Source organism: Odocoileus virginianus, chromosome 4, assembly GCF_023699985.2.
Source record: "Odocoileus virginianus isolate 20LAN1187 ecotype Illinois chromosome 4, Ovbor_1.2, whole genome shotgun sequence".
NCBI lineage: Eukaryota > Metazoa > Chordata > Mammalia > Artiodactyla > Cervidae > Odocoileus > Odocoileus virginianus.
In genome coordinates this window covers 34,211,396-34,239,205 of record NC_069677.1, presented here as the reverse complement: position 1 = coordinate 34,239,205, position 27,810 = coordinate 34,211,396, and positions in this window count along the sequence as shown.

Sequence of the window (27,810 nt, the reverse complement as noted above, 5' to 3'; positions counted from 1 at the left end):
AACAGACTCGATATAAGGGATAAAGAGAAAGAAGAAATGTTAATTAAATGAGTCTGTCAGGTTTTTAGATCAAATATTAATTCCTTTTAGAACTCAAATTTAGAACTTTCCCTTTTGAAAACTCACAGTAGATTATATGCCAGTTTAAGTCAATAGTTAATTTAGTTCTTTCTTGGTAAAAATCAAAACTCCAATTTCCAAGGAGTTTGAATATATTTAAGACCAAATAACTTTATGTGTCTGTGTGTATGTGTCTGTCTGTTATAGCCCAAGGAATCACAGGAACCAAAGAACCCCAGAATATCCACCAAATGTTTTTATTTGTAATCACTTTACTTAGTAAACAAACCAAAGAGTAAGGGTGTGAAAATAAGGATGATGCTGAGGAGCCATACTTTACAAATTGCCAAACTCTAAAACACAAAGCTGGGTTGATGAATTAGAGTAAAACCATTCATTTGTACAGTCTTCCCTGGAAAGAGATAGAAACTGGGCCTCTTGGTCCCTTATTTCTCTCCATAAAATCCTCTTTTATAAAATGTTGGTGCAGCAATTTCCTTGTTTAGTATTTTATTGGGATTTTATTTGGTCAAGATCACCCAATTAAACATTATTTTATCTGGAAAAAAAATCAAAACACTTTGAGTTTCTGTCTACATGATCTCACAGCCACAAACTAGAAAGTGAACAATCCAGTTAATGAGCCAATTTTTGTCTATGGGATGCAAAATATTGGTTTGATTCATATTATGTTTAAATTAACCAGCTGTTTAGGTAATGTGGTGCAAAGCAACTGGCATCCCAAACCATCCATTACTTCTTCCCGTTAAATAGCATTGCCTTATAACTGTGAGCAAAAGATCATTCACTCATTTGTTCACGCTTTGTTTACTGGTTAAACACTTAGTGAGCACCAGTTATTTCTCAGGGCAGGGTACTGTGCTTAGTAATAAAGGAAATACAGAGATCAAAGAGACTCAACCTCTGCCTATGAAGAGCTTCCAGTCTCAGAGGGGACATAATACAACAAAACGAATATTGATAAATAAAAGACAGAATATGATGTTTTGTGCGTTGATTTTAAAAAATATCGGGTGCTTTCAACCCATAGGGATTCTCTTTTTGAGGAAAGAACTCTTGATACAACCCCGATATAGCAGATTCAGGTCTGAGCACCGTCACTAACTGACTTTGGCATTTGCTTAGTCACAACTTTTCTGGAACATAATATCCCCATCTAGGAAAGGATCTATTGTATTAAATATTTGTTAGTGCTTTTTCCTATGAATACTATCCTAAGTTTCAATATTTTAAGTTGGGAAAGAACATGAATCAGGGTAAATTTCAAAGGGTAGAGGAAACTTTGATTAAAAATGTAGAAATATGGATGTTCTTGAAAACACAAAAATGGATCTTAATTGATGCAGATGAGTTAGGCACACTCTCTTTAAAAAAAAAAAAAAAGATTTCTTTCTTTCTTTTTGGCTGCACTGGGCTTTCTCTAGTTGCGGTGACTGGGGGCTACTCTTTGTTAAGGGTCTTGGGCATCATTAATTGCAGCAGGTGGGCTCAGGAGTTGTGGTTTGAGGGCTTTAGAGCGCTGGCTCATCAGTTATGGTGCACGGGCTTAGTTGCTCCACGGCATGTGTGGGGTCTTCATGGACCAGGGATCAAACCTGTGTCCCCTGCATTGGCAGGCAGGTTCTTTAACCACTAGGAAGCCCAGGCATACTCTCTAAATAAAGGTAAGCTACATATATAAGAAAACATAGTGATAACAATACTTACATGTATAGGGTAAATATCTGGATATAGAATCTGTTCAGAAAACTGGAAGGAGGCATGAGGCTGAAAGCAGATAGAAATATCAGTGACTAGTATTTGGTGGGCAAAAAAAAATTCGTTGGGTCATCCACTTTTCTACATAGAGTACTGCATGGGGAGAGGGAAAGTATGGGTGTGAAAGGCTCTCCAGTGCAGGAGGTGGCCTCCTGGCAGGTCAGCCCTGAGTCCTGAGAAGCTACAACAGCATCAATGACAGAACAAAGCATCCTTGCTCCCACAGCACAGGGCTACTGGGAGAAGGCACAGGTAATTCTCAGCTTCAGTCTTCATACTTGATGTGTTACATGCAGCTAGGAAACCCTTATGGAAACCTCTGGGTTAATCGATTGAGTGAAAATTATAAGGGCGATGGGAATCTGGAAGTTTAATTCATAGCAATACCATGAGTGAGGAAAAAAGTTCTTCAGTTCAACACTTGTGCACAAGGTGTTAAGGATTTGTTTGTTTGCTTTAGCCACCCAGAACATCTTATGGGATCTTAGTTCCCTAATCAGGGACTGAAACCCCACCCTTGTCAGTGAAAGCTGGAGTCCTAATCACTTTTCTGAGTTTAAATTAGCAAATTAGTCTCATTTACAGCAGCAAAAACAGGAGTTTTCCAATTAACACGAGCTTTGGAAACTTTGGAAGTTTAATAGTATGTGAGACACTTGAACAATTGACTCGTTTTTCTGAATGTCTCACTAATAACAAATTTTTTCCCAAAGGAGAAGGCAAATGCAACAACTTCAGAAGCTTATGAGACCAAGTATAAAACTAGTAGCTGTGGCCTGACCTAGGCTTTGGTGCATACTGCTGCAGATATAGGTCTATGTCCCCGGGATCAAGTCTGTGGCATGGAGTTTCTGTAAGCATGAGTGGCCAGATGGTCTTCCCCCCAAAACCCTTGCAACTCCTTGTTCCCACCTCCTTGGCCCTGTTTTAGAAGCACAATAGCCTGAGCGCAGTCTTCCTGCGCTCTGAGGTATCCTCAGCATTTGAGCAGGAGAGGTTGAGGTGAAAACCGAAGTCGATCCCTACAGGCCTGACTCGTGGGATGTGCCCAAGGGGAGCAGCGCAGCATCTTGTTAAATGACTCAAGGGCATTTTGGGAACAATCTAGGAGGATTGCTTTGTGGGAGATTAATGACCTGAGGGATCATTTAAAAGAGCTGTTGGTTAATATGATCATTACTGCTTCAGAGCCCATGTGCCTCTCCAGTCGCGGTGGTGAGAAAGGAGTCTGGAAAAAAATGGTGAGACTGTGAATTCTCATACTGTTAATTGTTGAACCAAGAGTGATCAATAGACTGCTTCTAAAGGGTGTGTTGGGTTCACCTGGTTAGATTTGTGGATTGGATATTACCAGACAGATGTGTGTGCAAAGTCACTTCGGTTGTGTCTGACTCTTTGCAACCCTGTGGCCTGCAGCCTGCCAGGTTCCTCTGTCCGTGGGATGCTCCAGGCAAGAGTACTGGAGTGGGTTGCCATGCCCTCCTCCAGGGGATCTTCCCAACCCAGGGATCAAACCCAGGTCTTTCTTATCTCCTGCACCGGCAGGCAGCTCTTTACCACTAGTGCCACCTGGGAAGCCCAGATAGTTAGGTCGCTGAGGATAAAGACAAGAGAGCTTTTATCTGAACAGCAAGGTCTCACCATTTTAAATGATGCCTCGGGGTCTCTCCGGAGGCCCTGCTTTCAACTCTCAATGGAAAGTGTTGTTGGTGACAGGAGATAGCCTCAGGTAATTTCTTCCCTTGATCAGAAACATCTACTATTTCTTGGTAATAGATTAAGTACCTCTCACCTGTGCAAAAGTGAAGGGCCCCCCCCATCTGCTCAGGAAGCAGTGGTTGTCGAATCCCACCCACAGCTTCTCAGGGCTCACCTCTAAGCTGAAGGATGAATGCTGTGAGTGTGTTGCTTCTTGATGGAGATTTGATCCCCACCCCCACCCACTCCAGGCTTGATAACCTAATAGGCTTGCTATTAAGGCTAGGCAAAAGTGATAGGAGTTAAATCTTCTAAAAGCAAGCTGCAACCAATGAAGAATACGCACCCTTCTCTTGAGGTAATTCTAAGGTATAGTCGGCACAGACTCCCAGATTTCCTTAATAGAATTACCTTTCAGCAGCTCACAGTTGTAACTTGCTTGATAACTTACTCTCTACTGCCTTCCTTCTTTTTCCTGTCTACTTCCCTACTGGTGTTTCCTGGGACCTGCTTCCCACTGACTCTCAGCCTTTGTCTCAGTGTGGGCTTCTAGGAGAATCCAAATAAAGACATTCAGGTAACAAACCTTGTTGTACATCAATCTCAAATATTTTTTTGTTTTTGGTGTTTGTGCCTAAAGAATAGGAACACAGGTATATGTGTTCTGATAATTTAAATACAAAGCCTTCCATATTTTTCTACCCTTTGGCCCAAAACAGGAAGAAAGGGCAGGAAAATTGTGTCATTTCAGGATACAACTTACATCTTACCCATCTGATGCTCATCTGAGCATCCACATTAAGAGAAGGAGGGGAATAGGAGTCTCTAGCTCCTTTAAAAACTTGCTGATCAAAGTTTAGTGTCACTCTGGAACTTGTTAAAATGCAGAATGTCAGATGCCTTCCAGACCTACTGAATAGGAACCTGCAATTTTTTAAAACAAGATCTCCAGGCAACTCATACTCACATTATAGTTTCAGTGTCACTGCCCTCAGACACATGGCTGTGGTCTTTTGGAAGAAGAAAATGCAGTATTTCTATCAGCAGATCTTAGCAGCTGCAGCTCTCTGCTTAGATGTATAGTGTATCACTGCTGTGGCAAGTAACCCAAGAGGAGTCCTTGCGTTTCCGCTATATGGGGTTACCTGGGTATCGATGAGATTTTACCACTTGCCACCAGGTGTAACAAGCTGTCAGGTGTAACAATGTCCTCCAGCCAAAGACTCAAGATAATTGAACAAGTTGAGTTTATTACCGGTTGCCTGAAGAGAGAACACACATCATGGGGAATCCTGGGGTGTCTCAGTAAGAGAGTGTCAGAAAGAACTTATTAAAGGATTTGGATTTTGGTTGAATGATTTTGGAGAGGGTCCAAGGAAGTAAGGCTTTGCTGTGAATTGGGTGCTGTCAGAAAACAAAGATAATTCTATAACTGAGTGTCTTATTAAATCTTATCTCTGGGGAGGACAAACCAGAGTGAGGCTAAAGTTATCATTGTAAAAAGCCACAGAGTAAAAGTGAAACAGGAGATATGAATCTGGCTTTTTGTTTGTAGGTTTCAAATCCCTTTCGCCACATTTTACCACCTTTAATTTGCACCTAGGGAGTAAAGATGCATACTATTTGTACACCGAAGAAGATTGCACTTGCATGTGCATGATCAGTTGTGTCTGACTCTCTGCTACCCCATGGACAGTAGCCCACCAGACTCCTCTGTCCTTGGGGTTTCCCACACAAGAGTACTGGAGTGGATTTCCATTTCTTCCTCCAGGGGATCTTCCTGAACCAGGGATTGAACCCTCATCTCTTGCATCTCCTACACTGGCAGGCAGATTCTTTATCACTGTGCCACCTAGGAAGCCATGATTTGTACAACATGACCTTTGAACAAGCCAACTACTTTCTTTAATGCTCAACACAAGAAACAGTAAAATGTTCTGCAGTTAAAAAAAAGATTGGTTGTGTTGGACTCACTGAAGAATAGTGTTATTCAATAGTTTATAGAAAAAAAAAATGGATACTATGCAGTTACTGTGTACCACACATTATTATCTTGTTGCCTAAATATACATGGTAAAGAAAACAGTGTCTCTACTCTAACACAGAATAGCAAAAGGAACAGACAATAACAGGTGAATAAGATAAAAATTCAAATAGTGAAAGTGTTATAAATGAAATAAAACATGGTGGCATATTGAAAAATAGAGAAGGGGGCTGGTTGAGTTAGTTTAGTAGGGAGGGTCATTGAGGACATGACATCAGAACTGAGACATGAGTGAGATGAAGAAGTGGGCCATGTATAAACCTGAGGGAAGAGTCTCTGGACAGAGAGAACATGCTTACTAACAATTGGGGTTACTACTTTTAAAGTTTACTAATATGATGGATGTAAAAATCATACAGCTCATTTTTTTAAAATTTCCATTTTCCTTACTACTAGGGATGTTTACACATTTTTAGTGTTTAATGGTCATTTAGATGTGCTCCTGCATGAACAGCATTTTAATATTCTTATATTTTTTCTATTGGGATATTTATTTTTTTACTGTCAATTTATATGGATTCTTTGTGTAGTAGACATTACATTGTTACCTATCATATGTTTGTTTTAAATATGTTTTATTATCTATAATTAGACTATCAACTTTGTTTATGGTTTTTTTTCCATGCAACATGTCTCAATATACCTTAATATATTTATATAAGGGCTTCTCACATGGCACTAGTGGTAAAGACCCTGCCTGTCAATGCAGGAGATGTAAGAGACATGGGTTTGACCCCTGGGTCAGGAAAATCCGCTGGAGGAGGGCATGGCAACTCACTCCAGTATTTTTGTCTGGAGAATCCCAGGGACAGAGGAGCTTGGTGGGCTACAGACCAGGGGATCACAAAGAATCAGACACAATGGAAGAGACTCAGCATGCATGTTTATACAGCTAAATATGTCTGTCTTGTACCCTTGCTTTTTTTCAGGTTTTATTTGCCTGATAACCTCTTCGACAACTCTATTTATCGCGTTACACCTTCTTGACTACATTATTTCTTGCTGTTTGTTTTTGGCTGTGCTGGCACTCCGTTGCTGCTGCCTGGGTTTTTATTACACCAGTTGTAGAGAGCAGGGGCTATCTCTAGGTGCGGTGTGTGGGCTTCTCATTGCAGCAGCTTCCCGTTGCAGGGCGCAGGCTCTAGGGCCTGTGGGGCTTCAGGAGTTGCTGTGTGTGGTCGCGTAGTCGTGACTCCCGAGCTCCAGAGCACAGGCTCAAGCGTTGTGGTGCGCGGGCCTAACTGTTCGTTGGCATGCGGGATCTTCCTGGGTCAGATACTGAACTTGTGTCTCCTGGATTGGCAGCTGGATTCTTTACCACTGAGCCACTAGGGAAGCCCATAAACAACATATACATAGTTGTTGTTGTTGTTTTTTTAATGGCAATTTCTGTGTTTTCGTGTCATTTCTATCTTTAAATGAGAAAATTCAGTCCATTCATGTTTAGGTAATAACTGATATAATTGATTTTACCCCTTTCATCTTTGTTTCCTACTTACTTCATTCACTATTTTTTCTTTTTTCTTATTTTTATACTCACTTTTTTCCTGATTTTTAAGTTACTGTTCTTTCTTTACTTGCCCCCTAATAACTTATAGTTTTATTTCATTTTTCTGTATTTCCTTACCAACCATTGCCATATTTTTAAGACATTCATAACAAAACATATATCAATTCCAAAATATAAAAACAAGATGCCAATTACTCCTCTCAACAGAGATGTCATAATCCCCAGCTACTTCTTCCTCCAATCCCCTAAAATAAGAATTTAGTGCTTTTACTTCCCACCACACTTCCTAGCCAACCAATCCCTACTTTTTACTGAGATGGTTTAGTATTATTGGTGTCGGACTGTTATGAAATTTTCTCTAGAAATATATTTTCTAAATTTAGAAAAATCTAATTATCCATCTATCTTTCTATTTACCTATCCATCCATCCACCCATCCATCTCTTCACCTGCTTATGTTTCCTTTTCAACCTCTTCTTTTGTAGGAGATCTCTTCAGATTCATTGTTGATGAGATGTATCTTCTCTCATCCATCGTCCTCACGCAAAATAAATCGAGAGAATTCTCAATTCCTGCACCTTTGCAGAAATCCTTCCTTCTTTGTAGCAGGTAATGTCTAGGCTCGATTATCATATACTTTCAGGTGTCTTTGGTTGTAATTCCACTAGCTTCCTGTTGATAAAATTCAATGTCAATCTGATTTATTTTATTTGGTAAGCAACTTTTTCTTCTCATCTGCAGTTTGTAAAATGTTCTCTTTATTTTAGAATCCAGGGATTTTATCATGCTGTGTCTGATTTGTCTTTCTTCCTTAATCCTGCTTGTAATTTGATAAACCACTTCAATCTTGCAGACTCCAGTCTGAAAAATAAGACATTTTCTCCCATTGTTTTGAAATTAATTTATCTTTCTCTAACTATTCCTTTTTTCTTTCTCTAGAACCTGTATTATTTGAATTTTGGGATTCCTGATTTTATTGTTTCTTGATTTCCATTTCTTTGTGTTTTTGTTTTGAGACTTTTAAAACTTAATCTTCAAGATCACTTATTCAAGTCTTAACAGTGACCATTTTCCCTTTAAAATTAACTTTTTAATTCAAATATTAGATTTCTCAATATTTAAAAAATTACCTTATTTACCTCTTGAAAGATTAGACCACTTTAGCAGTAATTGGTTAGAAATCAGAACCACCATTGGGGGATTTTTAATTTTTTCAGTGGGCTATGAATCCAGCTGCTAATCCAAGGGTGATAATACCACCAGCAAAGGGAGAGGCAGCTGTTTCTGCATCTATGGGCTTCTCAAACTTTAATATACCTGTATGTCACCTGGGAATCTTGTTGAAATCCTAGTTCTGATCCAGTAGATCTGGGTTGGAGCCTGAGATTCTGCATCTTTATTAAGCAACCAGGTGATATCACTGCTGCTAGGGTCACAGACCACACTATCCATAATAAGGGACTAGCGTGTACCAGCCAACAGTCTGTCGGTTCCAAGTGTGGAAACATCATGAAAACTTCTAACTGTAGCCTCCTCTTATGCAAACATTCGCATTTTCCAGGCCTAGCTGTTACAGAGACCCACACCACCTCTTTGGCTTTTCTGCTGGATGGTGGAGACCAGTTGGTTTTCCCAGGAACATTCATCTTTCCTCCTGAGATTGGTGGCAAACTCTCTCCAGAATTCACAGCATTTTGATAAGCACTTTGTGTCTCTTCACTTCTGGTCTTCGGAGGCATCCTAAGGCCAGAAGAACAAAAGATCTTCTATTTCCTTCCATCTGCTCTTGGAGGAGCCAAGGCCTGGGTCTACCCTCCAGGCCCCCAGTCAGTTGGTCCCACATCTGCTTTTCTCAGGAAAGATAGTTTGCTATTGATATGGACTTGGGGAATATGTTCAAATACCATCTTCACCTGCATACACACAAAAGCGTGTACTACATATTTTAAGCCAGGAAGTATTCTTTGTGGTAATAAGGAATATATCCATATTTTAAAAGTTTAATATCTGTAAGTCTGATCTTGGCATCTAGAAAGATCTCAGATTTTAAGCAGAAAAAAGAAGAGAAAGATCAGATAAAATTGCATTACTAAGCTGTAAGGGCAAAGAGTTAGCTAGTACTCTGTTAGAGAAGACTCCCTTTGACATTCCACTAAAGAAAGTCAAAATGATGTTTTATACCTTGAGGTCCTGAACAATAGAAAGAGAGAAAAAAAGTAATATAAATTGAAGAGAATTCAGAACCACTATATTCTCTAACCCTTCTTTCTTCTATGAAAGGATCTGGACATAGTTGAGCATACGGATAAGTCAGATAAATGAGAATGAAGTTTGTCCATCGCTTTTTTCCCTTCATGTCCTCCAGAGAGTATGGCTTCATCTTTGTACCTTTCCCCTGCACTGAAAAGAGGAAGTAAAACATACGTGCTATGCAACAGTAGCAGTCTTCCTTTATTTTATGGCTCTTAATTCCTGGAGATGTCCAGGCACAACTTCTAAGATACTGGATATTTTTTTCCAAAAATGGGAACTATATTTTTCATATTCATAATAACTGGTTAAACCAACAGTGGTGCACTTTCTGTAGAAATCATTTGTACCCTGTTTTAATAAGTTTGGTCTGCATGGTGTACAAGCAAGCCAAGCAGCTGCAGGCAGAATGAACGGGATTGCTATGAAGTGGGAAAAGGTCTCCCTTAGGAAAGAGCTATGCCTTTAACAGTGTGACCTAATGGAAGCACTCCAGACATAAAAATGCAGACTTCCCAAGGCATGAAGCTTTCATTCTTCTGTAACTGCCACGGTGAGAAAAACTCCCAGAGAGACTGTAAAAGAGCAGTGGTGTTGTCATTATCATTTCTGTGTAAAAGAAAAACCTTTTATGTCTCAAGATTTTTTTTTTTCTATTTCATAAGATATCTCTGTTTGAAAACTTTTAAATATGATTTTAGGACTCTTCCAACCAATAGACCAGCTCTAATACAGTAAATACTCAATTTCAGCTGCTCAATGAAGGTCTACTTAAGTTATTTTCTTATAAAAGTTCTAAAGGTCATCTATTTACAGCCTTGATATCACTTCTGAAATGTGATGGCACATGTGTGAACAAACAGCAGTACAGTAAAATGTCATGAGCCTATGGATAATAAGCTATTCAGTGATGAGAGCTCATGTGTTAAGCTATATTTCATCTACTACATTGAGGACATAATCTTGAGATGATAGATCTAGAAGAAACCTCTGGAGGCTATCAGATTTACACATTTCTTTTCAAACATCTCAACATTATTCAAGACTGATGGCTATTTTCTTCATAAACATATTCCAAGACAGAGACCCAACAGTTTTTAAGTTTTTGAAAAATCATCCACCTTACAAGAAGTGCTTCTACTTCTCCATCTAAAATGACATTTTAATAACATTTTTTTTTTCCCAAAAACTGTAGCAGTTTTATTTTTTAGGGGAACTAGGGACATAAAATGAGGAAGCTGAATCTCAGAAAGAATGAGCAGAATTAGAACTTTGTCTTCTAACTGCTGGTACTATACTGTCTCAAAAATGAATGAAAACATAATGCATGTAATATTATTTAAAAATACCATCATTCCTTACTATTCACAGTGAATTCATCTTTTAATTTTCATACCTTTCATTCTGTCACCTTATCAGCACAATGTAAGAAAGGATGAAAGAGGAGTATGTAAATGCAGCACAGATTTTTTTCAAGGTATTCTGCAATTGGTTAACACATTCTAACAAGAGAAAATTGTTTAATCCAGACTGTTTTACTCACAGGCGAAGTGAAGAGGTGGAAAGAGATAATTTCTAAGATTCCTTCTGTTTTAACACTATTTGAAACAATTCAGTTTTGCTTTATGAAAGTTTTCCTAATACTTGCAATACCATGAAAATATCCAAGGTTTCATGATATCTACCTTTACTAGAGCTTTACAATCTAGTGAAATGGTATGCATAGAAAAGATCCCTTTGAACCTGGACTGTGTTTCATTAATGTTTTGAATATAGGATTTACAGTTATGATTTTATACTTTGTTTTCCAGTTCCTTTTTGATATCCTAAAAGTCTATGAAAAATCAAGGTCAGTCAATCCATCAGAGATCAGTACAATAATCATCTGCAAATTACAACTCTTTTTATACTTCAAAGTTCCTCTCCCACCCTCAGGAATACATATAATTTCAATGACATATTCTTCATAAACAGAACACAGAAATGAATGGGACTTGGGGAATGGGTAAGAATTTGCCTTTGAAAAATAAGAGGCTCTCAAGTTGCACATTCTTATGATAATATGCACAGAATGAAGAGTATTATGGGTCTCTTGCATCTTGCAGCGGGATTTCTTTCTCCTAATGTAACTAAGAATGGCATGCTGTCTCATCCCTATGGTACAAGGACAAAGACTAGAACAAACAATGTCAAAATCTTTACTACCTCCTCCAATTTTTCCCACTCTCTTCAAGACTTCAGTTTCACTTCAGCCCATCAAATCCCCATGCTGTCAACAGATGGCCCAATTTTAGAATGCTCTTATAGTAAAGTCTCCTGACCATACTTTTCTCAACTTTCTTTCCCACGTGCAAATCTCTATCATCACTCATTCTAAGTTCTGCATTACACAGAGGAAGTCATCAGGGCTTAACCGTCAGATGGATCTGCCCAGGTCCATCACTTGTGCAAGTTATTTCATGTTTTCTTAAACTGGGACTAACACTTCCTCCAGAGTATAGCATAAGGATTTGAGATTAAAGTATTCTTTTTTATACAAGGATGCTTAGTAGATTGGCTCTAGTTGACCCATAATATGTGCTAACTAAATTGTTGTTCTTCTGATTGCCAAGGAAATTGTCTTTCCCCTTTAGCAAGGCTAATTTCTCCCATCTTCTTTAGGATCATCATATATCCTCCACTGCTTCTCAGCTTTATAATTAACAAACTGCCTCCTGGGCTCTTAAACATGTTTAGGTATACCATTTTTAGTGTACAACTCTGTGAGTTTTGACAAATGTGTACTATCATGTAAATCCCACCATGTTAAAACACAAAGAAAGTTGAAATAACTCCCCAAATTCCTCTGTGTTTTCTCCTCATCCCTAGATACGGGCAATCTTTGGCTCATTTTCTGTTTCTTCTGCTTTGCCTTTGCAAATAAGTTACATAAATGGAATCATGTAATATGTAACCTTTTGAGCCTAACTTCTTGCATTTAGTATAATGGTTTGTGACTCATCCATTTTGTTACACGTAGTAGTCATTTGTTCCTTCTAAGTAGTGTTCTACAGAATGGACACATCATAATGTGTTTCCAGTTGTGTGTTCTCCATTCTCCAGTTGAAGGGCATTTGAGATATTTCCAGTTTTTACAATTGTCAATAAGCCAAAGCTGAGTTTTAAATTGCTTTTGTTTTTCAAATTTGTTTTCATTTTTACATTTAAGATTGAGAAGCATTTGTCTCTTCCATTCCTACAAATTCATAAATTTATAGATTCATCATGGAATCTATATGAATCTAAATGAATCTAAGATTCATTTCTGCTTGCAAAGTGACAATTTCTGTCTGAGCTCACCTTCTTGTAATATTTTGCCAGACTCAGGGATGTCAGTCAAAGCTTGCTACTGTCATTCTCTTTTCCATTCATTTTAGATCCATAATCAGTTACCACATCATTGTGAGCAATAGTTTTATGATAAGTTTTGCTACTGCAGAGTGTGGAAAAACATTCCAGCTTCCAGTAGTAATTTTCTTTCTACTTGCTTCTCAGCCTCCATGACGATGCAATAAATTGGGGGCAGGGGAGAGGTATTACACTATCTTAAAAATTCTAGATAACCAATTTTTACATTAATCGGTTAAGGCTGTGTTGTCAAACCTACCAAATATCTAGTGACTTAACAGAAATTTACTTTTTCCTTGCACTTCCTGTCTAACTGGACAGGTGGGAGTTGGCCTGCTCTTGGTATCACTCAAAGAGCCAGGGTGATAGAGATGCTATCTCCACGTGCACTTCATCACTCATCATTGCAGCTTCAGGAAAGGAAATGACAAATTGTATATTGACAGCCTAGGACAGAAACGTGTTTCTACCTGGGAGTGATTATCTGCTACTTATACTTATATCTCATTGCCAAAACAGGTCACAAAGCCACACCTAACTTCAAAGATGGTGAAGAAATATAGCCCTACCAGCTGCCTCAGGACAGAGAGCTAAAATTCTAACTACTAATGGTTACAACAGTGTCTCATTTCTCCCAAACATTTAGCCTAGTTTCCTAACACCTCCATTTAATAAAGATGACTCACTTTGCCCAGCAATTTTAATGCCCCCCTTGATTATCTACTAAAATCACATGTGTAATAAGTCAGTTACTGAACTCTATTCTGTTAACTTTTGCGACTATCTATATGTCACTGTGCTCCAGTATCATGGCCATATAGAACCTTTTGATAATGGTAGAGCAGATCCTTCTTCACTTTTCTTTAAGGGCTATCCTCACATATTTATTCTTTATAAGACTTACTTTATCAATCCTAAATATACAAGTGATGGATCAGTAAAAAGAACTCAACAATAAGGGAATACATATAAATCAAGCATGAATGTGCCTCTTCAATTCCCCCTTTCCATTCTCATTCTCTGATTAAGAAGTAATTTTGATCTATATTTTGCTTTATACATGTACATGCATATTTCTTGAGATGTACAATATATTGACTTGCTGGGCTAACATTGTTTAGTATAAATAGAATCATACTATGCATATTGTTTAGCTATATTTTTCTGATTTAGTTTGGTATGGACAGAGAACATGATTTCAAAACTGAAATTTGTTAATATTTGTTTTACAGTTCAGCATATAATTTATCTCAGTGCATGTTTCACGTGCTCTTGAAAGAATTATATGTTCTGCAATTGTTGGATATAGTGTTTTGTAAATGTCACTTAGATCATGTTGATTGATAGTGTTATTCAAATATTCTATGATGATCTGTACTGACATATTATCTACTTTTTCTACCAATTGCTGAGAGAAGTATTAAAATCTTCTACTTCAGGGATTTATCTATTACTCCTGTTAATTCTGGTCATTTTTGCTTTATGTATTTTGAAATGTTATTACCAAGTATATTCACCTTAGGATTGTGATATCTTCTTGATGAATTTATCCTTTTGTGATTATAAAATGTTCCTCTTTCAGTCTCACAATGCTTCTTGTCTTGAAGTCAATATTGTCTGACATTATTATAGCATACCAGCTTTCATATGCTTAGGTATTTGGTGTATTACCACCTTTTGTATTCAATCTGGCTTTGTATTATGATTTTTCTTTATTATTATACTGCAGATCTCTTGTAGGCAGCAAATAGTTGGGATCTGCTTTTTTTTATGCATTCTGTAAACTCTGAATTTGAATTACCAATACAATTGAGACAAAATTTACTATCAGCTATTTGCTTTATATGTGTTGCTTCTTTGTTCTTCCCTCTATTTTTATTTATTTATTTCTTAGTTAATAATAATTTTAATATCACATACTATCTCTTCTAGGGCTTCCCAGGTGGCTCAATGGTAAAGAATCCATCTGTCAATACAGTAGACACAAGAGACGCAGGTTCCATCCCTTGGTTGGGAAAATCCCTTGGAGAAGGAAATGGCAACCCACTCCAGTATTCTTGCCTGGAAAATCCCATGGACAGAGGAGCCTGGCGGGCTATAGTCCATGAGGTTGCAAAAAAGTCAGACACAGCCGAGCATCTGAGCGCTGAGCACTGTCTCTCCTATGGGCTGTTTAGCTAATACAGCTTTCTGGGTTTTTTCCTTTGTTTGTTTTTTGGTTTTGGCAAGTTTCCTCTAGGGGTTATAGTATGCATCCTTAATTAATCACAGTCTTCTTGAATTAATATCACTTCACTTATTACATAAGAAACAGTTGTAAATTTTATTTGCACCCTTCCTATCCTTTCTGTTGTTTATTTGCTAAATCGAGTCTGACTCTGCAGTCCCATGGACTATAACCCACCAGGCTCTCTGTCCATGGAATTTCCCAGGCAAGAATACTAGAGTGGGTTGCCATTTCCTTCTCTAGAGGATCTTCCCAATCCAGGGATTGAACTCACATCTCTTGTATCTCCTGCGTTGGCAGGTGGATTCCTTACCACTGAACCACCTGGGAAGCCCAAACCTTTATGATACTGTTTCACATTTTTGTTATTATTATTTTTTTTTTTAGTGGAGTGCAGTTTATTACACCCGCGGGCCCAAGGCAGAGTCTCCTCTTAGCCAAGGGCCCTGACCAGCATTTGTGAAAATCTTTTATACCCCATGTGTACGTGTCCAAACCCACCAGCCCAAATCCCTTGAGGCTTACAAAGGAAGGGTAAATACAATCACAATAACCTCATCATTCACCTGTGATGTGTTCAAACAGTTAATAATCAATAAGCCTGCGGTTACATTCCGATAGATACTGTCCGGAGCCAGGAGTGATTAGTGTCTGTTTTCTCTTAGGCAATGAGGAACCTGGATGTGATCTTCAAGATCCCCTGCCCAGATGGGGTCTTATCCTTCCATTGTCATTCCCACAGGCGCTAAGCACAGAGTTCAGAGTCCATTGGAGAGGCGGCCTAGCACAATCAGCACGGACAGGCCTGAGATGGAGTCCAGGCCCTATGAGTTCCTTCTTCATTCCCCCCTCTTGATGCTCTTAGTTTCCATAACAAGCATCATTTATTGAGATATATCATACCTTAGCCCTCCTGCCACCCACATGAGAGAATGCTATCAACCTCTGGGTCACAAAATTCACAAGGCATTGTAGGAAGCAGGGCCCACAAAGCAGAATGATCAAGATTACTATAACCACAGTTCATTAGACATGGCTTTCACTTGATTTTGCATATCCTCCAAGGCAGCAGATACATCTTCAGACGGTCAGGGATGTACACACAACATTCGCACAAGTCCCTTCTTGGGCTGCTGTGAGTATGTCTAATGCCATCCTATTTTGAATTACTGCCTTCCTCATCTGAATCTGTTCTTCGTTCAAAGCTTGAATGGTTTTAGTACTCTCTAAGAGGGCCTGTTTAGTAAAATTAGTTAAGGCCTCTACCTTAACCATGATATCCATTGTCCCTACAGAGGGTACAAACAAGGCAGCAAGATAGTCATACCATTGGAACACAGATCGTGTCCATCTTGCATGCAGATGAGGCAGATTTACTGGAGGCTGGTGTAGGCTACGCTTAATTCTGCCATAGGCAAAAGCAAATCCTAATGTGCAACGCCCCACCCAGCCAACTGGTAACCATGGCCGTAAGTTAAGCCCACAGAGCCTCTGGGTCCCATTGGGGGCTACCCAGAGGATTCTAGGATTATATTTCCAGTCGGAACCGGGCCACTGAGCAGACTGATTGGGGTGATAGGTAACTTCCAAGATTTGTTTACTTTGTTCGGGGGACATTGTTATTGTTTTTTAATCACCAAGTTGTGTCTGACTATTTGCATCATACATTTACCTCTAAGTGTATTACAAATCTCAAACTGTACTATTTTTACTTTTCTTTTATGTATTGTATGACTTAAAAAATTAAAGAAAACAAATGTTAGCATTTTATAATTACCTATACATATAATATTTCTTGTATTCTCCACTTCTTCCCATCTATCTGAATTCCCATGTGGTATCACTTTATTCAATCTGAAGACATTCCATCAGTATATCTTGTACTGTGGTAAATTCTGCTGGCAACAAGTTCTCTCAACCCAGATTTATCTAAAATGTATTATTTTTCTTTCATTTTTGAAAGATATTTTTGCTGGATATGCAATTCTAGGTGAGACTTCAGCCTTAGTGTAAGATGGTCTGGAATTACCTCTTGTTATAACTAGAAACTGGAATAATTGTGGAACACAATTATTTTCAGATAGTGGGGCAATAGGTAATAGAGGGCTGTGATCCCTAAGAAGGGAAATCAGATGAGGTGAGACTTAACATGGCATAAGGAAGGCAAACTTGAAAAGAGTCCAACAGTCTCACTGAACTGAGGGGACAGACTGGAGACCAGTGCAGCTAGAATTTTCAGAATTTAGAATAAAGAAATACACAAAGAATCAGTCATTCAGTCAGTTCAGTCACTCAGTCATGTCCAACTCTTTCTGACCCCAAGGGCTGCAGCACACCAGGCTTCCCTGTCCATCACCAACTCCCAGAGCTTACTCAAACTCATGTCCTTTGAGTCAGTGATGCCATCCAACCATCTCATCCTCTGTTGTCCCCTTTTCCTCATGCCTTCAGTCTTTCCCAGCATCAGGGTCTTTTCCAAAGAGTCAGTTCTTCGCACCAGATGGCTGAAGTATTGGAGTTTCAGCTTTGGTATCAGTCCTTTCAATGAATATTCAGGACTGATTTCCTTTCAGATGGATTGGTTGGATCTCCTTGCAGTTCAAGGGACTCTCAATCTCCTCCAACACCACAGTTCAAAAGCATCAATTCTTCACTGCCCATCTTTCTTTATAGTCCAACTCTCACATCCATACATGGATACTGGGAAAACCATAGCTTTTGCTATATGGACCTTTGTTGACAAAGTGATGTCTCTTTTTTTTAATATGCTGTTTAGGTTTGTCATAGCTTTCCTTCCAAGTACCACATGTCTTTTAATTTCGTGGCTGCAGTCACCATCTAAAGTAATTATGGAACCCAAGAAAATAAAATCTGTCACTGTTTCCATTGTTTCCCCATCAATTTGCCATGAAATGATGGGACTGGATGTCATCTTAGTTTCTTTAGTCTTGAGTTTTAAGCCAACTTTTTCACTCTCTTTTTTCACCCTCATCAAGAGGCTCTTTAGTTCCTCTTCACTTTCATTAGAGTGATATCATCTGTATATCTGAGGTTGCTGATATTTCTCCCAGCAATCTTGATTCCAGCTTGTGAGTCATCCAACCCAGCATTTCCCATGATGTTCTCTGCATATAAGATAAATAAGCATGGTGACAGTATGCAGCCTTGATGTACTCCTTTTGAACCAGTCCATTGTTCCATGTCTGGTTCCAACTATTGCTTCTTGACCTGCATATAGATTTCTCAGGAGACAGGTAAGGTGGTCTGGTATTCCCATCTCTTTAGGAATTTTCCAGTTTCTTGTAATCAACATAGTCAAAGGCTTTAGCACAACCAATGAAGCAGAAACATATGCTTTTCTGGAATTCCCTTGCCTTTTCTGTAATCCAACAGATATTGGCAGTTTGAACTCTGGTTCCTCTTCCTTTTCTAAATCCAGCTTGTATATCTGGAATTTCCCAGTTTACATACAGTTGGAACCTAGCTTGAAGGATTATTCATGTCAATGTATGACAAAACCCACTGCAATGTTGTGAAGTAATTAGCCTCCAACTAATAAAAATAAGTGAAAAAAAAAATAAAATAATCTTGTTAGCATGTGAAATGAGTGCAGTTGTATAGTGGTTTGAACATTCTTCGCCGTTGCCTGTCTTTGAGATTGGAGTGATAACTGCCCTTTCCCAGTCCTGTGGCCACTGCTGACTTTTCCAAATTTGCTGGCCTATTGAATGCAGTACTTTAACAGCATCATCTTTGAGGATTTGAAATAGCTCAATTGGAATTCCATCACCTCTACTAGCTTTGTTCACAGTAATGCTTCCTAAGGCCCACTTGACTTCACACTAAGTGATTACCCAGGGTCATTAAGAACATTTTTGTTTTGTTTTTTTAAGTAGGTCTTCTGTGTATTCTTATATGCAGAGTACATCATGAGAAATGCTAGACTAGAGGAAGCACAAGCTGGAATCAAGATTGCTGGAAGAAATATCAATAACCTCGGGTATACAGATAACACAACTCTTATGGCAGAAAGTGAAGAACTAAAGAGCTTCTTGAGGAAAGTGAAAGAGGAGAGTGAAAAAGTTGGCTTAAAGCTCAACATTCAGAAAACTAAGATCATGGCATCCGGTCCCATCACTTCATGGCAGATAGATGGGGAAACAATGGACTTTATTTTTTTTTTGGCTCCAAATCAGTGCAGATGGTGATCGCAGACATGAAATTAAAAGATACTTACTCCTTGGAAGGAAAGTTATGACCATCCTAGACAGCACATTAAAAAGTAGAGACATTACTTTGCCAACAAAGGTCCATCTAGCTAAGGCTATGGTTTTTCCAGTGGTCATGTATGGATGTGAGAGTTGGACTATAAAGAAAGCTGAGCACCAAAGAATTAATGCTTTTGAACTGTGGTGTTGGAGAAGACTCTTGAGAGTCCCTTGGACTGCAAGGAGATCAGAACTGGGTGTTCATTGGAAGGACTGATGTTTAAGCTGAAACTCCAATACTTTGGCCACCTGATGTGAAGAGCTGACTCATTGGAAAAGACCCTGATGCTGGGAAAGATTGAAGGCAGGAGGAGAAAGGGATGACAGAGGATGACATGGTTGGATGGCATCTCCAATTTGATGGACATGGGTTTGGGTGGACTTCAGGAGTTGGTGATGGACAGGGAGGTCTGGCATGCTGTGGTTCATGGGTTGGACATGACTGAGCAACTGAACAGAACTGAACTGAACTGTGTATTCTTGCCACCTCTTCTTAATCTTTTCTGCTTCTGTTAGGTCCTTGCCATTTCTATCTTTTATTGTTCCCATCTTTGCAAGAAATGTTCCCTTGGTATCTCCAATTCTCTTGATGAGATCTCTAGTCTTTCCCATTCTATTGTCTTCCTCTATTTCTTTGCATATTTCACTTAAACAAGTGCTTCTAACCTCTACTTGCTACTCTCTGGAATTCTGTACTCAGGTGGGTATATCTTCTCCTTTCTCCCTTGCTTTTCGCCTTTTGTCTTTCCTCAACTATTTGTAAGGCCTCCTCAGATAACCACTTTGCTGTCTTTCATTTCATTTTCTTTGGGTTAGTTTTGGTCACTGCCTCCTGTACAATGCTATAAATCTCCCTCCATAGTTCTTTAGGCACTCTGTCTACCAGATCTAATCCCTTGAATCTATTCATCACCTCCACTGTATAATCATAAGGGATTTGATTTAGGTCATACCTGAATGGCCTAATGGTTTTCCCTGCTTTCTTGAATTTAAGTCTGAATTTGGCAATAAGGAGTTCATGATCTGAGCCACAGTCAGCTCCAGATCTTGTTTTTGCTGACTGTATAGAGCTTCTTCATATTTGGCTGTGAAGAATATAATCAATATGATTTCAGTATTGGCTACTTAATGATATCCATGCATAGAGTTGTCTCTTGAGCTGTTGGAAGAGGGTGTTTGTTTAAATGGTCTGTATTTATTTTAATATTCTTTTATATTTTTAGTCCATTCAAATTTTTGTTGGTGGTAGTGTTGTCAGTGGTTTGCTCTACACTGTTATTAAATTCAGTTTTATATTTCCAGTAAAAATTGATATAGTACTAATTAGAGAAATTTTGAAAAACACAAAAGAAGATATTTTTAAGTAAGGAAAAAAGCATTATTTTTCTTTCTTCTTAGGATACCCTGTTCCAGTAATTTATTAATGCATAGGTTTTGGTTTTAAATAATTTGATCATATTGTATACAAAAAATTGTAAGATATTTTCTAACCTAACATATGAGAAGCATTTCCTTTTGTTAGCTACTCTGATTCGTTTCCATTTTGGTTATTTGAAGTAACACTCCAGTGATCCCTTTTTAATAGTTTCCCAGGAGTGGAATTAACTGGTCAACATTTGTTGATACATATTTAATAGCATTGCCAAATTAAGTTCCAAAATGTTCCAGTAGTTTATATTCATATTTATTAAAGTATATGTTTCATTACATTCTTGACAAGGATTCTTTAAAATTCTGATAGTTTCATAGATAAAATATAAGGTGTCTCATCTTTTTCTATTTACAGTCATTTTATTACTTGTAAGGGCTTCCCTGATGGCTCAGATGATAAAGAAAATGCAAGAGACCCAGATTTGATCCCTGAGTTGAAAAGATCCCCTGGAGAAGGAAATGGCAACCCATTCCGGTATTCTTGCCTGGATATAATCCCATGGACAGAAGAGCCTGGTGGGCTACAGTCCATGTAATTGCAAAGAGTCAGACAGGACTGAGTGACTAACACTTTCACTGCATTTTCACGTACTTGTAAGATTAGCCATTGTTTTATAGGCTTATTAATCAATTGTTTATCTTCTGTTTACATTTATTAATGTTTTCAATTCTTTACTTTTAGTCCTCACCAATACTATTTTCATCTACTAATATCCTGAGTACCATCCCTCATTTATTAAGGACTTTGCTAAATCACTCAGACTTGCTTAGGTTCAGCAATTATCCTGATTGTCTGCCAGTGTCCATCTCATGTCTTTGTCTCTTATTTTATCAGCTTCCTTATTTCCAACAACTTCCATTTCCACTTCACATTTGCCACACTCTCCTGTCTCAGTCATCACTGCAAATGCTTCATAAAGTCATCAATTCACAATTTCCTCTGCCCTTAACCGTGTTCATCCTTCCAGCTCTCCTACTTCATTATTACCATAATACTTTAACTTCATCTAATTTCCAAGTACTTAAGAATCATCAGCATTCTCTCTTGCCATCAAATCTATCTGTGATCTATCTGTAAAACACCCTTTACCTTCAGGCCCCACATCAACTCCATGAAATATTTTCATAGTTATCCTTTAGGTCCTTATCTCTCTGACTTGTTTATCTTCTATTACATATTTTCTTAAAAAATTCAATCCAGCTTAGTTTCCCTGTCCTCCTCCTCTCTGACCAAACTTTGCTTGATGAGCTCTCCTGATGATTAGTACTGTTCACTGTTAAAAAATTCAAGATCTTTTCTCTCAACTGGGCCTTCAATGCTTCTCAGGAATCTGGTATATTTCCTCTAGTTGCTCTTACTTTCTCCAGCTGTGAACAATACCATAAACTTTCTTCACTTTCTCAAACTACCAAGATAGCTCCACTAACTAATATGCTTGGCAGATAAAAGATAGAATAAATGTTTGTGGAATAAATGCTAAAGAGCATTACGTTTCAGTGTGATAAACCTTGATACCTGAGCTTCATGAAGTCAAGGGGAAAACCTGTACCATTCTCCTAGAACAATAGGCATAACCAAACAATGCCCTAAAGAACATGCTTGAGCCATCTATTTTGTGATAACAAAGATAACACACAAACCTAAGAATAAGGTAGTATGCACTTGCATGTTTCCTAATTATATAATGTACTTTTTTGTGAGTTTAGCTTTTTCAGCAGGCCCAGAAATGTGTATAAAGGGACAGAAAACCCCCCTAATTATTCTAAAGAATTCCAACATATAAATTAGTTTTCCTTTTAAATTACCTTATAAGCATAGTATCTGTGTATATTTGTATTTTGCTTTATTCAAGTTTCTTTAGTTGAGGTTAGAAAGAAAACTGCATATTTCACAAACTTTAAAGCCTTTCACTTTGTGGCAACATTAAAGATAGTGATTTGCATTTTAAAACATTGTAATTAGTACACATAAAATAGTATTTCTTCCATAAAACTTATTCTTACCTAATTACTTGATTATTCATGAGTCTAAAAATTGTATTCTTAAATTATTTGGGTTCAAAGTGAGTATATTTTGCATTGATGTTAATACTAGATATAAGGACTATACGTGCATTGTCTATATGGATTCTTATAACTTCATATCACCTGTGAGAATTGACTCTCTAAAAAATATCAAATATGTACTGAAACCTGAAATTCATTGTTTTATGCACCAGATGTCACTGTTTATCCATGCTAGTAAAATGGATCAACAAATTTTGGCAGTTAAAAAACCCAACTTACCCTATATTTCTGTTCTTATGTCTATACCCAATGAAAATATGTAAGTATGTAAACCAAGATAATACCAAAAATGTTCATGGTGGTACTATGCATTATATTAAAACTAGAAATTACCCAAATAAATGACATTCAAGAATAGAATGTATAAATGCATCAGTGGTGTATATTCACAATGGAATAGTATACAGCAGTGAGAATTAAAAAGTCTGCAACCACACAGAACAAATCTCAAAAACATGTTGACAAAAGAGTATATTGTAAAATTCCATATATTTTATAAAGTTCAAAAATACACAACACTAATCTATGATTTAGAAGTCAGATTAGTGTTAACCTTGAGCAGAGATTGTCACTGGAAGAAGCCAAGAGGGACCGTCTAAGAGTGCAAGTAATGTTCTCTCTTTTGATCTGGCTGGTAATTAGGTTATAGGAGTTTATTCAATTCACTGAGCTATAAGTTTATGATGTAGACAATTCTATTTATGTATGCTATACCTTCAAAGTTCAATAAAAAAACAAGATTGATTGAAACTAGTTTAATAAACCCTCTGAAGATTTACTCAAAATATAATCCAAATGTAATGATTAAATATGTTGACTAACATGCAAGAATTCCTGAGATTTTTTTTCCTTCAGTTGATTCCAAATCCCCAAATATTTCACTTTGATTCCCATAGTTGCTACCTGCAAAAAGAGAAATCCCTTTGCCACACCTCCTGGTTCATCTTGTTTGGCTCCGTTCTTGGTTATTTCAGTGATTTCCTCTCTACTGACACTGTCTCCACAGCAGATAAACCTGTTTAAGTTTTTTCCGTCTTCAAAAACAAAAGTATCCTTTCTGCTTCTCTCCTCCCTCTAATTAGTATGCCATTGTCAGGGTAGAACAATACTTTTCCCCTACCCTCTTATCTTCAGTGCTTGGGGGGTCCTGCAAATTACATTGACAAAAGGTAGATTAGTAAGAAAAAGATTTTTCTTATTAAAAGATTAGTAAGATTTTTTCACAGCCAGGCATCTTTTTTTCCATCTTCTTGTCTCCCAAGAATATCTCCCATGGCAACACAAAAGTTCATGAAAATTGTTCTGCCTAAGGTCACAAGTAGCCTCCATATTGCAATTAGATTTTGTTTCTCCCTGAAGCATTTTATACTATTGATAACTATTTCTTGGGTATAGCTAAGCTATCTGAAACAATGATAAATCATCACCTAATGTGCAATGGGGGAGAATTTTAGTTCTATATAATAATTTAAGCAATACCATTAGATCTTATTTTCTTAAGGCAAAAATCCCTAATTTCTCAGATATCTGTTGCCATCTGAGAAACCTCTCCAAGATGACATTTAGGTACAGAGTAGCATATTGCTTATTGCATCTTTTTAGCAATGAAAAAAAATAGTGATTCTTTAATCCATGTAAGGTTCTTGTGCTGTTTTGGCACTTTTCTTTCCTCTTAAGAGTATTTCTTTCTTATTACTCTTCCCTTTAATGGCATTTGTGGTTAAAATCTGAAGAATATAAATCAGGTTTTCCATGAGGGCAGGACTACCCTCCAGGGGAGGTTTTGGAAATATTGGAGGGAGGAGGAAGTAATGTTTTTTGTCGCAATCATTAGGAGATAATACTGGTATTTATTTTCGTGGAAGCAGGGCTGTTAGATGTTCCACACAATCAAGAATTGGTCAATATCCCATAAGACCTTAAAATGTACCACCAACAGTTCCCATAGATTAAAAACCTTTTATAATAATTGGACTCTGAAACTTAACTTCACTGTGTGTATATATTAAAAAACTATATTTCTTGCAAGTTTAATGTACATTGAATTTTCCAGTAAAGCTGTTACTTTGTAAACTGAGAGAAGATTTAGCTAAGAGCATTTACTACTGCTGAAATTCGCAGTGACGGTACTACTTATAATAATTGATTTATCATTAAAACATGCCTCATCTGTCCAGATTTGTATTCATAGCATTCATAGTTATTTACATATGGTGCAAATTGTTGCATTTCTTATTTCAGTGGATCTTCCTGACTCAGGGATTGAACCTGCATCTCTTGTGTCATCAGGCAATTCTTTACCATTGTATCACCTGGGAAGCCCAATGTATAATGCGTCTACCTAAGCTATGGTTCAGTATCAGATGTAGTTGAGTCTTTTGTCTCATGAGCTAGGGAGATAAAATATAACTGACAATATAAAATCTGGTTTCTGTTTTTGCTTATTGATACTTTTCTTTGCAGAATTTCTGTTGAACAATCAGGATGAGAGGATATCATTTATGTATATATATATATGTATATATATAATTTCCAGAAGTAAAAATGCAAGCGTAGCTGTTTCAGTGTTTCAGTGGTCCTTGGGAATGCTTCAGAAAGTGTCTTTCCTATCAGAAAGATAGGAATCCAAAAGATATGTTATTAGAAAACTATATCCTTAACCATACACAATGACTTTTCAGTTAACTACTTCCATTATTAAGATCCTTGAAAAGTTATACCAGCTTTCAGATAACTACTTTTTCTCAGTAGTACAATCTATTTTTTAACCCAAACATGTCTTAAACAAAATGTTTTATATTTGTCTTCAGGCAAAGACATGTTGATTTATTTATCATAAGATTTTTTAGAGAGAGAATATCACGTGAAACACTTGAATTATGCACTATATTTAGATATACTCAAAAGGTATAAAGAAATGGCATCTTTGATATTTTGGTCTATTGTGTCCTTGGACTATGTCCACATGTTTTGTAGCACTCACATTTTGAGCCTATTTTGTCCTAAACATTTTCATCCTAAAGATGTTTGCCTGAGCTATAACTTAAGTATAGTCTTATGTAAAATAGCCATGAACTTCAGAAGGACTGAAAAAATGATTTAAAAAATGATGTGAAAAGAAGAATGCACCTGCTAAAGAATGATTCCCTTGCACTTCACTTCTCTTCTACTAATCACTGTCTTTTACGAAGTCCTATGTCTTTCTATCAGCAGATACAATAAGTATAGTTACATTACATTTTAGGTACAAGCTATGTTTACTTTCAAATTTTTAAATATTGCCTATTTTTGTTGTTTGATTGAACAATGTTTTCTATCTGTGAACATTCTTTGATTATCTTGGATTAAGATAGAACACATCATAAATTTTTCTGTTTAAACTACTGGACAAATGTTTTAAGAACTTTCATGTTAAACAGTTTTCAGGGAAAAACTGAAGCTGTTCAGCAAAGGATAAACATAATTTTCCTTGACTTCTAAACACAAACTCAGATAGTTTCTCTCCTACTTCCCCAGGATTATGTCTGCAGAGCTCCCACTGTACAATATAAATCTTAAGAGGTACTGTTAATGTGACCTGCAATTTCAATTACTACTTCAGTCCCTTGTTCTTACCTAGAGCATGCAAAGTGAAAAGAATCTTACCTGTAAATATGATACTTTAGTTCAAATATTCTCTCTTGCTATCTAACAATCACAGTCAGGAATTCCTGGTAATATCTCATATGTTATGCCTTAATTACCAGAAAATTGATAAAGTAAGAAAAGGATAAATTAGGAAATTAAAGTACACATTAATATTGCCACTGATAAATCTTGCCTGCATTTGCTAATAAAAGTGGAGAATAGAAATTACTCCGAGATAAGAATGAGAACAAAAAATGGCTAATTTCCTATCTGTGGTTTAATTTTTTATTTTTTCTCAATCTAGCACTTGCCTCCCCATTCCCATTTTGAAATAAAAATCTTAAGGGAAAATTAATAATTAACATCATACCAATGTGTATGTATATAAAAATATAGTCACTTAATGGAAACATTGTTAAACATTGTTAGGTTTAGCATTCCATTAGTTACCCCAGGTTATACAATGTAAAATTGTGCTTGCTTAAAAATTATTTCTGCACAATTATATTACATTTTCAACCAAATATTGTTTTATTGCAACTTTATTTTCCTTTAAATTTAGGCAATGATTTTATTTTAGAATCTAAACAGTTATATTTTGTGGGCAAAAACACTATCCCTTATATCTGTTCAGCCACAGTTTAACAATGAGCTTCCCAAACCCTGTCTGTCACCCTGTTCCATTCTCTTAACTTTGATGATCATGTATGAGATTAAGTTGCAAAAGTAGTCTTTCTTCCCCATAATCTGAGAAAAAATAAAGAGCTATAATATGAATAGCTCATGTGAATGCAATGTGCTAGAACAACTTGTTTCTTATTTCACAACCACTGACAAAGTTACTGCATATTTTCAGAACACCTGGTACTGTGCTGAGCATTGAAAGGAGATAAAGACAGACAGAACATCTGCCTTTTTGGATATCAAATCTAGTGTGGAAAATAGACAATAACCAAGTAAACTACTAAGTACACAACTACAATCGGTGGAAGTGATATGAATCAGACATGTATAGAAAGAGAGGATGATGGTGAGGGTGATCAGGGGAAGTTTCCCTGACTCTAAAACCTGAAAGTTGAGAAGTAATCTGCCGTTTTATTAACTGGAACAGAAGAACACCATTGTAATGAGAGAGAACAACATACATCCAAAGACCCTAAGATAGAAGAAAGCTGAGTATTGTTACAGAACTGATTAGGGATTGGATTAGAATAATTAATATTATTTAAAATGTCCTCATTACCCAAAGTCATATTTAAAATCAATGCAATTTCTATAAAAATTCCAATATCATTTTTCAGAATTTTTTTTAAATGCTAATATTCTTTTAGAACTGTAAAAGGCTTCAAATAGTCAAAGCAGCTCTCAAGGAAGAACAAAGCTGTAGACAGTACAGTTCCTGAGTTCAAACTATATCACAAAGCTATAGTAATCAAAAAAGTATAGTACTGGCATAAACAGA